The sequence below is a fragment of the Apodemus sylvaticus genome, chromosome 13, assembly GCF_947179515.1.
Source record: "Apodemus sylvaticus chromosome 13, mApoSyl1.1, whole genome shotgun sequence".
Lineage (NCBI taxonomy): Eukaryota > Metazoa > Chordata > Mammalia > Rodentia > Muridae > Apodemus > Apodemus sylvaticus.
The window spans coordinates 44,270,109-44,284,834 of record NC_067484.1 but is presented as its reverse complement, the minus strand read 5'-3'; positions in this window follow the sequence as shown (position 1 = coordinate 44,284,834).

The window sequence follows — 14,726 nt, the reverse complement described above, 5'->3', positions numbered from 1 at the left end:
AACTGCAGTCAAGCTCTGAGCTCACAAGGAGAAACCGAAAGGGTAAATCTGCCAAGGCTCTAAATTTCAGGATCCAGGGAAGGTCAGCTCTGGAAATCAGGGATCTATGTTCTTTTAAAAAATAATGCAAAGGTAGATCTTGGCCACGCCCCTCAAAAGCATTGCCTGCACATTGTCCTAGACAGATGGAGGTTTATCCAATGATCTTTCAGTTCTTTAAAAAGAAAATTCCATTTGGTCATGTGCTGCCTCAGAATCCACGCTTTGGGTGAGTCCCTGGAACCCCTTCATTGGTGTGTGAGGAAAAAGTTGTATAAAATAGGGCACTGGTAATATTTGGCCATGCCAAAAACTGACTTGAACATGAAAAAAAAAAAAAAAGAGGTTTCACAGACTTAACTCAAAATGCTTCTCATGTCTCTACACAGAAAAAGCAGCCAACTTAATTCTGTTTTGATTTTTCCCTGATGTGTGACCTGATTTGTGGGCTGGATTTCAGAGCCACAGTTGTTCCAACCCTTATTCATGTTTAAGGCTCGCACATGCCCAAATATGGATCTCTTGTATTTTGTGTTGACCATGTGCCTGGGTCCAACTGTCCAATCCAAGCCAGAGTCCTAGCCAAAGCTCTAACAGACACAACATAGACGAGCATTATGTGATAGATAAACAGTCCTGCCTCGAATGACAGCATGTGAACGGCGTGGCTGCTAGGCTTAGGAGCAGGAAATGGGATGTAGCCTGTGAATGGCTGTTCCTACAATCTCTATCTGTTTTCTGCCAGCTCCAATGTCAGCTTCTAAAGCAAGGAGCAGGAAGTGCTTAGCTCCTCTTTAGGGGCTTCCAAATTTCACTCTTTTCTAGAAAGACTATTCTATAGAGACAACTGGGTAATAGAAAAGAAATATAGACTCAGCCAGAAGATTCCTGAGACCCACAGGATGGAAGGAAAATACTCTCTTTGGCTTCCACAGACATGCTATGTCATGCGCATGTATGTGCACGTGCACACACACACACACACATGCACACAATTAATTCATTTTATTTTTTAAAAGAGATAGAGAAGAAAGATAGAAGAAAAGAAGTGCTGGAGGAATAAATAGAAGGAAGGATGATAGGCAAAGGGAAGACATAGATCCAGGAAGAAGGAAACAGGGCGGTAGAAGAGGAGGGGGAGGAGAGTCTGAAAGAGGGGTCAGGAAGGACTGAGATAGTGGTAAACTTGAAGGAAACTCCGAAGGACAAATGCCAACCACTTAGCAGAGTGTGTAAGGGCTCACCAGCTGTTTTACATACATCCTTTATGGTCTGTTTCACTGGAAACTCTGAAGAGCCCATGTCTATGACCTTCACCTGCCAGTGTGTTCAAATCTGTCCACACCAATCAATGTTGGCGTAAGAAGGTCAATACCCACCACCGTGCTAGAGACAGGTATTTGTACTAGGTTCAGGGCAAGGCTTCCAAACCTATAACCACCACATTGTCTCCTGGCTGATGCTTAATTCTTTGGTTATGGGCAGTCAGCATGGTGTGTGTCTGTCCTGTCTCTTCTTTCTCTTCATGAAACTGTGGGTTCCCAAATCTGTCTAATGCACATGTTGTGTGAGCCAAGTTTTTGACTCTGGAAGAGTCTTATATCTGTCAAAGATGGACTAGCACTCTCTATTCTGCCCTAGTTTCAAAGGAATTTGTTTTTCTAACCAGGCTCTCTGCCTTCCTTCTCTCCACATCTCCTTTCTACTTATTTTGTAAATCTCCATGCTCCCTTAAGAACTTTGAAAATGAAGGCTCAACATTTTCACCATGCACATCTTCTTACCATATGCCTTCTTCCTTGATACATACTGCTTTTGAAGTAATAAAAACTAAAGTCACATACCTGTTTGCAAAGCAAATATCTGCGGGGGGGGGGGGGCTGTGCTACTGCTATGATCTCTGCCCACTCTCTTACCTCACTCTTTCCTCTTCCCCAGCGGTTTCTCCATTAGCCTGCCTTCTACTTGTACCTCTGCTGGAGCTAAGCTATGTCTCTGGCCAGTTGGATGCCCTGTCCTGTAATTTCATGCAGGACCTTCACATGTCTTCCCATCCCCTATGTTTGTATTCAAACTATTCATGTGCTTTGCAATTGTTGTAAAATCCACGGAAGGATGATAGTGGCTGTCTTTTTTACTGATTTGCTGCAGGCAGATATCACGGGGTCCATACCGTTTGACTCTTAGATAACTAGGGATGTGTGTGTGTGTGTGTGTGTGTGTGTGTGTGTGTGTGTGTGACAGAGAGAGACAGAGACAGAGACAGAGAGACAGAGACAGAGAGACAGACACACACACACACACAGAGGGGGGAAGGGAGAAAAGGAGAGATTTTGGCTTTTCTAATGCCCACCCCTGCCCTGTAGCAGCATAAACCGACTTTGCATGTCAGCTGAACATACTTACAAAGCACTCTACAGACACCATTTATATCCTCCTTGCTAGAAACTTGCTGCTCATTCAGAATGTTGTCATGCTTGTCCTTGGAACTGTTCTTACAAATATGTCCACATCCTAAGTTCCCTGAGATCCTGTGGGGGTGTGGGGGTGGATTTCAGTGGAGTCCATTATAACAGGGAGCTAGGAGCAGCGACACCCACTTATACTGTTCTAAGGGGATATGCATTTATTTTTAACATATTTGGAAACTTGTCTCCAAGATCTCAGTATACACACACACACACACACACACACACATACATACACACACACACACACAAACAAAAGGGAAAGAAACAGGAAATGAAAAAAATCAGACAAAAGAAGCTTAGACAGTTCCAAAGGCCTCCAGCATCAATATTTTTTTTCCCAATGTGGGGAAAAACATCAACTATTTTTCAGTGAAAAGAAAACCTCATTTTATTAACTGCTGATAGTTTTATGATAGTTGGGTGATCTGGTCTATAATTTCTAAGCCATTCTTGAGCATGTCCCTGGAGAACCTTCCTTATTGTTTCTGAAGTGCTAAGTCTCCTCACCATGATTTCTGTGAGGGACAGCAACATCTAGAGCCCTGGTGTGGTCACAGTCACATGGCCGGGCAGATGTGAAATATGTGTGCACTGACATTCCCACACTCTGCTGTCATACTCTTCCGGGAACTATATAACCCAAAGATGCAAAAACAAAGTGAAATCACTCAGCTCCTGCCACATAAATAATGCTAACTGTCCCCACCCCGGGAGTTCTCTTGGTCTCTCTCTCTCTCCCTCTCTCCTCAGGTCTTTAATGAGTTCCTCTCTCTACACTAAACACCAGTGTTCTCAAAGCAGAACATGGAAATCCTGAACTTGGGGAAAAAAACAGGCCCCTAAGACTATGTGATTTACCTACAAGTAGTGACAGTTCAAAGAAGGGATTCTCTAAAAGGCTGGAATAATCCACCCTCTTCCTGGAAGCGTTTCTTTCTTTTTTTTTTTTTTTCTTTTTTTCAGAAGCTGAGTGAGTGCTCCCCAGGCCAAGGGTAAAGAGTCTACTTAAAAACAATTATGAATTTTAAATAGTCTTATAAATAATAGGAACAACATGCCAGCATATTACTCTCATTCAGAGATGTATTTGGAGAAGATTAATCCTGAAGATGGGCAAACTTTCACTCAAAGCTCCTAGTGCAATTTTGTCTAAAAGAGCAAGAACAATCTAATACCCTTAAGTACGTCATTTGCTTAATGTGATTTTATGTAACCACTTAAGTAAGGCCTCCAAGGAGCTTAGGAAAGCATGGGAAGTTGTCATTAATATTAAATATAGTATGCCCACAAATATTCACAAACCAGTAACATGAGCTCAGAAAAGAGCAGCCACTGTCTCCCCAGCGTAGAAACTGTTGCTCTGGGTGTTTGGATTGTGGACGGCTTCCTCTCTGCTTTGCTTTAGAGTGTGCGAGGTTTTCTGTGATGGAAAAAGTCTTTTACTTTTCAGCAAAGTATTACCTAAGCCTACTCGTTTCTTCCACTCATCCATTAGGAATCCTTGGCAATAAAGGCAAATTGGATAAATGGGTTGCACTTCTTGTGTGCTATAATTGTTATTTAGTTAAAAAATTAAAGAAGAAAACATTAACTAAATAAAAATAATGAGAAACCTATTTCTACCTTGGATGAATAATGCACGCCCATTCATTTTTCAGTAGGAGAAGAAATCTCATTAGTAGTTTAAAGCTGGAGAGGCAGATATGAATCCCACATTCACTGGTAGAAAAATCCATCTCTGTTATTTTGTTTAATGGATCAGAGATTGGAAAAACAAATCCAGCAGCTATAATTATGACAAAGATTTCAAAGATGAGAAAAATAGCAGCAGGATTCCCAGTTTCTTATTAATCAGAAAAATTACAAGTAATTTCTAAACAATTTGATATTTAAAAAATACTTAGAATTGTTTCCAATTTGACCATAGAGGGATACAATCAAGAGGCTTCAGGGAATTCCATTTACATAATACGCCAGTCTTTAAAATAAGATGCAGACCAGGCAGTGGTGGCGCATGCCTTTATTTATTTATTTTTATTTGATATATTTTTATTTACATTTCAAAGGATTTCCCCTTTCCTGGCTCCCCATGCCCCAAAAGTCCCATAAGCCCTCTTCCCTACCCCTGTACCCCCATTCACCCCTTCCCACTTCCCTGTTTTGGTATTGCCCTATACTGCTGCACTGAGCCTTTCCAGAACCAGGGGCCACTCCTCTGTTCTTCTTGGACATCATTTGATATGTGGATTATGACTTGGGTAATCCAAGTTTCTAGGCTAATATCCGCTTATCAGTGAGTGCATACCATGAGTGATCTTTTGAGACTGGGTTACCTCACTTAGTATGATGTTCCCCAGCTCCATCCATTTGTCTAAGAATTTCATGAATTCATTGTTTCTAATGGCTGAATAGTATGCCATTGTGTAAATATACCACATTTTTTGTATCCATTCCTCTGTTGAGGGACATCTGGGTTCTTTCCAGCTTCTGGCTATTATAAATAGGGCTGCTATGAACATAGTGGAGCACGTATTCTTATTACATGCTGGGGAATCCTCTGGGTATATGCCCAGGAGTGGTATAGCAAGGTCATCCAGAAGTGTCATGCCCAGTTTTCTGAGGTACCGCCAGACTGATTTCCAGAGTGGTTGTACCAATTTGCAACCCCACCAGCAGTGGAGCACACCTTTAATCCCAGCACTTGGGAGGCAGAGGCAGGCAGATTTCTGAATTTGAGGCCAGCTTGGTCTACAGAGTGAGTTCCAGGACAACCAGGACTATACAGAGAAACCCTGTCTCGAAACGCCCCCCCCCAAAAAAAAAGATTCAATACACACATTTTCTATTACTGTGATACAGTGGCAAAGTGTATTTGGCTTTCAGCAGTGACCAAATTAAAGAAAAGAATTTCTAGTCAGATCAATGAGGAGGATGTATTGCAAAGATTTTTTGAAATCAGAGAGAACTTTGAATAACTCGTCCATAAAAAGATCAGATTTGACATGTTTCCCTTCAGAATTGGCTGGCTGTGTTTATGACTGTGAAATCCTTTTGTCTAGGGGAATCTGTTTATTTTTTGCTTCAGGAAAAACAAAACAACAACAACAACAACAGACAGAACAGGTATGAATGGCTTTCTTTGACAAAGTGTGATTGTGTGCTCTCGTGGCTAGAGGAAATAGTAAGATGGGGAAGGGGAATCCTAGGAATTTGATGAAGGGAAGGTGTTTCCCCTCCAGGGCCTTGGCCCTTGGCCCTTGGTTAAGGCCATCATCCTTGGCTGTGGTCACTAGGACCAGACCTCTTGAATGTGCATCCTCAAGTCAACAGGAAGAATAAAGGCATGGTTTGTGGAAAGGGAAGTTCAATTGTGAATGAAGACTTCAGCATCGAGTCAGCCACATTGGTTTTAGATGTTTCACACACACACACACAACCCTTAGGGAGAAAAGACCACCTCAGCTTTCTGGCTGTGTGTTTGCTAGACTCAGGAATGGATGGACCAAATGACCTGTGGAGGTCAGTCTGACTCTCTAAATTCAACGAGGTAGATGTGGGCTTTTCTGTCAATAAATGTCCCCTTTTCGTTGACTCCTAGGCTGAGAGAAAGGGATTATATCACTGGACAGTGGTTAAGACCATCTTGCTTCTGTCTGTCTGTGACCACGACTTTCTGGGAAGGCTCGATTGTTAGTACACTATCAGATGCAGTGAAGGGAGGATCCTGCCTTTCTTTCAGGGCAGGAGCATCCCCTGTACCAAAGCCAAGATGGGAAGCAGCCGAGGGGAGCAGAAAGGAGATAGATAATATGAAAAGGAATTATTTAAAAGCTTGGCAGATAAACACATCTCCCCTAACTCTTCTAATACCCCTTCAGAAGGCTGGCAGGCCCATGACTACTATTTTTCTCCTATCAAAAATTCAGTTGGCCTTCCGGTTTCCATCTGCACCCATAGCTGATCCTGTGCCACAGTGCTACACACCAAAATACCACTAGAAGAGAGCTGGTCTCCCAGGAGTGCAGACACACCTGTGAACACAGGTAAGACCACCACTTCTGCTCCGAGGGACCTGCACAGAGCCCTCAGGATATAGGAACTGAAGAGCAGACTTGGTTCAGGATCCTTCTGGTTTCCATCTGTGCCCGGAATTGACTCTATGGCACAACTCTCCATACCCGAATACCACAGGGAAAGAGTTGGTCTCTCAGGAGTGCCAACACACCTGTGAGCACAGGTAAGACCACCACTTCTGTTCAAATCCTGGCCAAAGAAGGACCTGCCCAGAGCCATCAGGACACAGGATCCAAGCTAGGGACAGGATCCTTCTGGTTTCCATCTACACCCCTGAACTGACCCTGTCCTACAGCTTTCTGAACCCAAATTCATCCCAGAGAGAACTGGTCTCCCAGGAGTACTGACACACAGGCTTGTAGGAGGGACAAGCCTCAGTCAGAGACAGCAAGACCATCTAATACCAGAGATAGCCAGATGGCAAGAGGCAAGCACAAGAACATAAGCAACAAAAACCAAGGCTACAAAAAAAAAAACCAAAAAAACAAAAAAACAACCAAGGCTACTAGGCATCATCAGAACACAGTTCTCTCACCACAGCATTTTCAACAAATGGTGCTGGTTCAACTGGTGGTTAGCATGTAGAAGAATGAAAATTGATCCACTCTTATCTTCCTGAACAAAGCTCAAGTCCAAAGTGCATCAAGGACTTTCACATAAAATCAGATACACTGAATCTAATAGAAGAGAAGGTGGGGAAAAGTCTTGAACACCCTTGCACAGTAGATACATTCCTGAATAGAACACAACAAATGGAACCTCATAAAATTGCAAAGCTTCTGTAAGGCAAAGGACACTGTCAATAGGACAAAATGGCAACCAACAGATTAGGAAAAGATCTGTACCAATCCTACATCTGATAGAGGACTACTATCCAATGTACACAAAGAGCTCAAGAAGTTAGACTCCAGAGAGTCAAATAACCCTATTAAAAATGGGGTACAGAGTTAAACAGAGAATTCTCAACTGAGGAATACTGAATCACTTAGAAGCACCTAAATGTTCAACATCCTTAGTCACCAGGGAAATGCAAATCAGAACAACCCTGAGATTCCACCTCACACCATCAGAATGGCTAAGATCAAAAACTCAGGTGACAGAGGATATGGAGAAAGAGGAACACTCCTCCATTGCTGGTGGGATTGCAAGCTGCTACAACCACTCTGGAAATCTGTCTGGTGGTTCCTCAGAAAATTGGACATAGGAAAATTGAACCTGAGGACCCACTATACCACACCTGGGCATAAACCCAGAAGATGCTCCAACATGTAATAAGGACACACACTCTACTATGTTTATAGCAGCCATATTTATAAGAGCCAGAAGCTGGAAACAACCCAGATGTCCTGAATGGATACAGAAAATGTGGGACATTTACACAATAGAATGTTACTCAGCTATTAAAAATAATGATTTCATGAAATTTGCAGGCAAGTGGATGGAACTTGAAAATATCATCCTGAGTGAGGTAACCCAGTCACAAAGGAACACATACATTATGTACTCACTGATAGGTGGATATTAGCCCAAAAGCTCAGAATACCCAAGATTCAGTTCATAGGCCATATGAAGCCCAAGAAGAAGAAAGGCCAAAATGTGGATGCTTCAGTACTTCTTAGAATGGGTAACAAATATCCACAGGAAGAATTATGGAGACAAAATGTGGAGCAGAGACTGAAGGAAAGGCCATTCAGAGACTGCCCCATCTGGGAATCCATCCCTTATACAGACACCAAACCCAGACAGTATGGTGGATGCTGGGAAGTGCTGGCTGATGGAAGCCAGATATGGCTGTCTCCTGAGAGGCCCTGCCAGAGCCTGACAAATATGGAGGTGGATGCTTGCAGCCAACCATTGGACTGAGTGCAGCGTCCCAGATGGAGGAGTTAGAGGACGGATTGAAGGAGCTGAGGGGGTTGTATCCCCTATGGAGGGAGCAATGTTGTCAACAGAGCTCCTGGGGACTGGACCACCAACCAAGGAATCTACATGGAGGGGCCCATGGCTCCGGCCGCATATGTGGCAGAGGATGGCCTTGTTGGACATCAGTGGGAGGAGAGGCCCTTGGGCCTGAGGGTGTTCAATGCCCCGGTGTAGGGGAATACCAGGGCGGGAAAACAGGAATGGGTGGGTGGGGGAGCACCCTCATAGAGGCAGGGGAAGTGGGGATGGGATAGGGGGTTTCTGAAGGGGAGACCTGGAAAGGAGAAAACATTTGAAATATAAATAAAGAAAATATCCAATGGAGGAAATATATACATTATAATATGTATTTAATATATTTAATATTTTAAATTTAAATATAAAAATATATTTATTTGTAATGTTTACATGTGTATTATAAATATAAAAATATATTTATTTGTAATGTTTATATGTATATGTATATTTATATGTAATATTTTTACATATTTATATGTAAAGTATATTCAATATATATTTATATGTAAAAATATACATATTTTTTCATATATATATGAAAAGATTCAGTTGACTTTTATGACTAATTCGAGCTCATTTGAGGCCTTTGCATCCCCGAGCAGCAGAATGGGCAGAGAGGACCTCCGTGTGCGCATTTGTGAGTCCTTTCCTGAGTGTCAGGATGTATGTCCGCGAGGCTCTGTTGTATCTGCTGTGACTATGCCTGCCCAGTGTGCCACCAAAGGCTCCTTGGACAGGAAAGATAATGAACGTGCCATTTGCCTTTGTAACCTGCGTGGAGTCCGTCGATCCTAGGGGAGGAAGGTGACCGGACTTGTGTGGGTTCTGGCATAAGTTGTTTTAGCACAGGGAATTTTTAGTGGGTTCTTCTAATAATGGACCCTTTTAACTGAGCTGAGCTTGAGCCTGGAGCCTGCGAGGCTAAACAGAGCAAGACACCAGCTGAGGAAAACCCGGCTCTCTCCGGTGTGAATGAAGTCTTTTAGTGCCCTGTCTCACTCAGGCAACTTTAGGCTCTGAAAAAAAAAAGATCCAGTTTGGTATTATAAGCTCCCAAAAGGCATGGGCTGCGACTGCTCTTCTTGCATAGGCCGGCACCACGTGCCACAAGCCGCGGGGCTCTTTCATAAATATTCTGCAGTGATGCTCACTCTCCCGGTGAGCATGTGCGGAGGGTTCAGGGAGCCCCAGGGAGCCAGTGTACTGGCCAAGTCACAGACACAGCTCGGGGACTGCCTGTGGAACATATCACTTGCTGCCTGTCCCAGCGGAGAGGTGCCACTCTGCACCAGCTGTGTGAGAAGCAATCAGGAAGCGGAACCTGGGACTCCCTCAGACTAGCTTAAAGTCTAGTCTTAGTCCCGGGGCTTCCAGAAAATGAGGGCGCAATGAGCATGCTCATTTCCGGTGGTGGGAGATTGGTATATTAAAGATGCACGGATCCACACGATCTGGGCTTGTGGGAGTTGCAAGCCTCCTATCCACGGGATCCTTAATGGTAGATAGTGAATTCTAGTTAGGGAAGCACTGTATTCTCTCATCCATGAATTCGATTCTTTCCCCAGGGAGAGAGCGACCAAGGGAGGGAAGGGGGGAAGGAGGGAGAGAGAGAGAGAGAGAGAGAAGGAAGAAGTGAAAGAAAAGCCCTTAGTAGTAGAGCTTAATCTCTTCTTGCAATTTTCTCCATTTTCTTTTTTTTTTTTAAGATTTATTTATTATTATATGTATAATACACTGTAGCTGTTTTCAGACACACCAGAAGAGGGCATCAGATCTCATTACAGATGGTTGTGAGCTACCATGTGGTTGCTGGGATTTGAACTCAGGACCGCTGGAAGAGCAGTCAGTGCTCTTAACCTCTCAGTCATCTCTCCAGCCCAAAGAAAGCCCCCCCCCCCTTTTTTTGGTTTTGTTTTGTTTTTAGAGACTGGGTTTCTCTATATAGCCCTGGCTGTCCTGGAACTCACTCTGTCGACCAGGCTGGCCATGAAATCAGAAATCTGCCTGCCTCTGCCACCTGAGTGCTGGGATTAAAGGCGTGTGCCACTGCCTTTCCCATATTCTTAAAATATATTTTGAGGCTATTTTGGAATATGGTAGGTTTTTTCTTTCTAATGATGTTTAGATTCATTTTTATTTTATGTTTATGAGTGTTTTTCTTGCATCAATGTATGTGACCCACATGTGTGCCTGGTGCCCAAGGAGGTCAGAAAAGTGTATCAGATCCTCTGAACCTGGAGTTGTGGGTGATTAGGAGCTACCACGTGGATGCTGTGGGCCCCACCCCACCCCCAAGACCTTTCCCAGAGCAGTCAGTGCTCTTACCCAAGGAGCCATCTCTCCAGCCTACATGGTAGGTTGGAGTCACGGTTGCGTTGGGGTGCCGATTTCCCCTTCACATTTCTGTGCATTTCTGTCCTTTCAAGGGTTCTTCAAAATGCTAACATGCACCCTCTGCTGTCCCTCCACACCTCATGGGAACCTTAGGCCACTTGAACTCTTACCTTAACCAACCTTCCCATCCATTCCTTAACCCTGTCTTGCAGGACTTTCACACGTCCGTAGTGTTGTTTGCCTGGGTTTTGTAACTTGCACAAGTACAGACCATTACTAGCTGTTGTTGTTACTGTGCCTCTCCCTCTCTCTCTCCTTCGCCTTCTTCTCCTTCTCCTCCTCTTCTTCCTCCTCTTCCTCCTCCTCTTCTCTTCTTTATACAATTAAAACTATACTTTATGCTTTTATCCTTTTTAACAGTGAGTGCATAGCTATGCATATTTATTATATTTTGTTTAATTTTATTTTTGTATAGTTTGATCCTTTCTTTTGTCCTCTCAGTAAGGGTCTGCCAAACTCTCAGACTTTCTCCAAAATTTTGTTTTACTTCCACTCTTGCTGGACACAGAGGTTTATGGCTACTACCATTCAAAAGTGAAGGCACTGTAGCTGGTCTGGGAGATAAAATATGTTCCCCCAATCCTGTCCAGCCCCAGACTCAGAATCCATTAATGCCATCTTACACAGCAAAGGGACTTTGCGACTATTGATTAAATTGAGCGTATTGAGATGGGGAAATTATCCAGGTAGACGATGTAATCCTAAGAGTTCTTGTCAGATGGAGTCGGGGAAAGGTAGCAGACTGGAGGGGTGAGCTGATGGGGGACAGCGGTGGGGGCAACTCCATGTGTTAGTTAGGAGGGGACTACGAGTGGGAGGAAGAGGCTGGGGTTAGAAAGGGCAGTTGAAGGGATGGGGCCCAAACTGCTCTCTTGGAAGATAAAAGGGGATCTCGGGTTATAATGACATGCAACCTTTAGATGCTAGAAATGGCTATGGAATAGATTCATTCCTGGAGCTACCCATAGGAAGCAGCCGGCTGTCACATTCCTTGCCCTATCCTGTTGAGACTGGTTTTGGACTTTAACTGATTAATTTTATTTTGAGTCAAGGTCTTGAAATAAACTCCAGGTTGGTGTAAATTTCGTAGCAACCGGTCTGCCTCAGGCCCCTGAGTATTGAACTATCATACCTGGTTTACATCCTCTCTAAATAATCTTCTATTTATAAATTTACCCCGAACATCAAACAGGTTTAAAATAAGCTTGTGTGGCTGTAGAGTTGGCTCAGTGGTTAAGAGTGTTTGCTCTTGAAGAGGACCCGGATATAATCCTCCTTACCCACATAGTAGCTCACAACTGTCTGTAACTCTAGTCTCGCAGGATCTGATGTCCTCTTCCGAAAGCCCTGGCACCCAGACATGCATGAGGTACACATCCGTACATGCAAGCAAAACACTCATGCAGATCAAATAATAAAATAAATATTTAGAAATACTTGTAAAATGAGTCAAGTGAATAAATGATAAATTTATATCACTCCAATTATTTTTGTTGGAAAAATTCATATAGTATTGTACTTTGATCATGGTTTTTTTTTTCTCCTTCCCTAATTCCTCCCAGACCCTCCCCACTTTTTTTGTTTGTTTGTTTTTTTGTTTTTGTTTTTCGAGACAGGGTTTCTCTGTGTATCCCTGGCTGTCCTGGAACTCTCTCTGTAGACCAGGCTGGCCTCAAACTCAGAAATCCTCCTGCCTCTGCCTCCCAAGTGCTGGGACTACAGGCATGCGCCACCACCGCTCGGCCCCACTTTTCTACCTACCCAACTTTATGTTCTTGTTCTCTCTTTCTCAGAAAGAAAGAAAGAAAGAAAGAAAAAAAGAAAGAAAGAAAGAAAGAAAGAAAGAAAGAAAGAAAGAAAGAAAGAAAGAAAGAAAGGCAAAAAATAAAACAAAAAACCCCGACAAAACAAAACAACAACAACAAAAAAACAAACCCAAGAAACAAAACAAAAAAAAAAAATCACACACACAAAAAGAAAATCAACCCAGCACTTGGGAGGCAGAGGCAGGTGGATTTCTGAGTTCGAGGCTAGCCTGGTCTACAAAGTGAGTTCCAGGACAGCCAGGGCTACACAGAGAAACTCTGTCTCAAAAAACCAAAAAAATAAAATAAAATAAATAGATCAAAATAAACAAACAAAATACCAATAAGACAAAAAAAAATACTCAAACAAGCAAAATGAAAAAAAAAAAAAAGTCCACAGAAATACCATTGAGTTCATTTTGTGTTGACCAAATTCCTGGACATGGACCCTGCTTTGAAGTGTGGATCATATACCCAGTAAGATTCCACTGGAGAAAACAGATTCTCCCATTGCCAGCAGGCACCGATTGCAAATAGCTTCCTGATTAGGGGTAGGACTCAGTGTCCACACCAGCATCTCTGTGCTCGGAGCATACTCTGTCTTGAATCCGTGTGGGTTTTATGTGTGCTGCTACAGTCTCTGTGAGTTTGGATGGGCATTGGTTCTGTTGTGTCTGGAAGATACTTTTTCTTGGAGTCATCAATCACTTCTGGCTCTTAAAATCTTGCTGTCTCTTCTTCCTCCTGGATTCCGGAGCCTTGAGAGGAGGGCTTTCTGTAAACTTCCCATTTAGGACCGAGTGCTCTCAAGTCTCTCACTCTCAGCACACTGCCAACTTATGAGTCTTCGTGTTGATTCCTGCCTCCTCTTCTCTGATGTGGGCTGAGCAGGGTACTGATCTAGGGATGTAACAGGAGGGAGTAGGATTAATTTTATTGCTATATTCTTTTAGCAGAAAAATAGTGTTAGGTTTCCCCCTAGGGATGATGCTTTAGTCTCAGGTTCTTGTCGACTTCGGCAGTGTCAGGTATGGGTTCTAACTCACGGAGTGAGCCTTAAGCCCAAGCAAAAAATGGTTGGTTACATTTTCCTACCAGTCTGCCTTGCAAGAAGTTCACTGTTGTGGGTTGCAGGGTTTGGAGCTGGGTGGTATTAATGGTCACTGTTTTCCTCGGCTAGTGTGATGAGAACCTTCTAGTTCGTGATCACTAGTCAGTAGGGGTGAAGCTTCTAGCTAGGCGTCAGACCAACTTCTTTGTGTTCGGTGAAGTAGATCAGTGCTCTCTCCAGTGATAGAGCTTTATTATTAAGTTGAGAAGAGTAACCTATAGTCTTGGCAATAGCCTGTGATGTTTGGGGGATTGCTATGGGAATTTTTTGGCCAGACAATCAACCTTTCTAGTACTGGAGATTTTATTTGGGGGCGTAAGTTGTCCAGTTGGAGCATTGCCACCCTATTATTTGGTGACCCTACTTAAATTCTTTTCATATCTGTAGATATCTTAGGAAGTTTCTACTGTAGTAATTTTGTGTATGTTTTTTTCAAGGGGCCTTTAGTGTTAGCTGTCCCTCCTCACAGTACCCTTTTACCTTGCTCTCCCCTCCCCTCCCTATTTAATTATCCTATTCTAGTTTCCGCCTTGTTTCCCCATAACACTATATTCTATGGTCCCTTCCTTGGGAGACCTTCTCCTCCCATTCAGTACCTTATTAGGTACTTAAACTCTGTTGTTATTCAAATCATTGCACACATATCAAAAGCTTAAAAGCTCATACCTGTAGCCATAGTGACTAATGCGTTTTCATTTTCCTGGTGGCAGCAGCATGAGTTCCTCACTACTACCCCAGTGCTCTGGATTCTCGAAGAAAGACACACACACACACACACACACACACACACACACACACACAGAGAGAGAGAGAGAGAGAGAGAGAGACGCCTTATATTTAATATGTCTCAATCAGTTCAATGGTTGGCCCACACCCAAGCGTCCACGTTGT